The 1128-nt window shown below is 50.4% G+C and overlaps 1 protein-coding gene across 1 annotated transcript in view; it reads left to right on the top strand.

The window, feature by feature from the left end:
• Positions 1 to 1128, top strand: part of DNAI1 (dynein axonemal intermediate chain 1) — a 210982-nt gene that overhangs the window by 104710 nt on the left and 105144 nt on the right. The gene's annotated exons all lie outside the window — the stretch shown is intronic.

Genomic DNA, 1128 nt, shown 5'->3' with positions numbered 1-1128 from the left:
TACGGTGCCATACTCCTGAAAAGGCTTTTCCCCGCTTCATTCTGTCTTCCCAAAGCCAACGGGCATGTCTTACTGGGGGTTGTGTTTTATGTGAGAACATACAGTGTTCTGGTTGGTGTTGGTGAGGGCTGCCTTGGAATAATGTGCCCAGTCCCAAGCCATACCCTTTAAGAGAGATGCAGCCACTTTGGAGAGTCCAGAGATGAGCAGCAAGAAGGATAAATGTTTAGAAAATGGCCTGTAAAGAAAGACTCAATGATTGAGTCTAGAAAAAAAGAAGCGGGAGAGAGAACATGATAACCATCTCTTACGTATTTGAAGTCAGCTATAAAGATAACAATGAGCAACTGTTCTTCATGCTTACTAGAAGTAGGGCAAGAAATAATCAGCTTACATTGCAGCAAGGGAGATTTAGGTGAGATATTAAGAAAGACTTTCTAACTGTAAGCACAGTGAAGCACTGGGAACAGTTTTGCCGTGGGAGGTTGTGGAACCCACTTGACCGGGTGGGGTTAATAACAAATTAGAGAAACATGTCTTGGGGATGGTCTGGGTACTTTTGGGTCTTGCCTCAGGCAGGGAGGGGGTGGAGTGCATGAGCAATCAGGGTCCCTTCCAGCCCTGCACCAATCTGATTGCCAGATTTGGGACTGGAAAGGAGTTTGTACCCAGGTCACATGGTCAGGACCCGGAGGGGGTTTTTTCATAGATTTCATAGACATTCAGGCTGGAAGGGACCCCGGAGGATCATTGAGTCCAGCTCCTGACCCATGGGCAGGAAGTCAGCAGGGGTCATAGGATCCCAGCAAGATAAGCATCCAAATGTGTCTTGAAGGCATTCAAAGTGGGTGCTTGAACCGCCTCCAGCGGCAGGCTATTCCGGACCCTGGGGGCTCGGACAGTAAAGAAGTGCTTCCTCATGCCTCATGTCCAGCCTGAAACGGTCACGGCGGAGTTTGTGACCTTGGACCTTGTCATCCCTTGGGGTGCTCTGATGAATAGTCATCATGGTCTACCCTCGGCCTCCCGGGGGAGAAGGGCCTGGCAGTAGAAGTCGATCTCCTGCTCACAGTCCCTGATGGCGCGCAGTCTCTGGACTGCAGCCTGGAGCTCCTCCAGCTGGCATGC

This window comes from Alligator sinensis, unplaced genomic scaffold (genome assembly GCF_000455745.1).
Source record: "Alligator sinensis unplaced genomic scaffold, ASM45574v1 scaffold783_1, whole genome shotgun sequence".
Taxonomy (NCBI): domain Eukaryota; kingdom Metazoa; phylum Chordata; order Crocodylia; family Alligatoridae; genus Alligator; species Alligator sinensis.
Note: the sequence above shows the minus strand (reverse complement) of the source record. Positions and strands in the feature narration are given on the sequence as shown.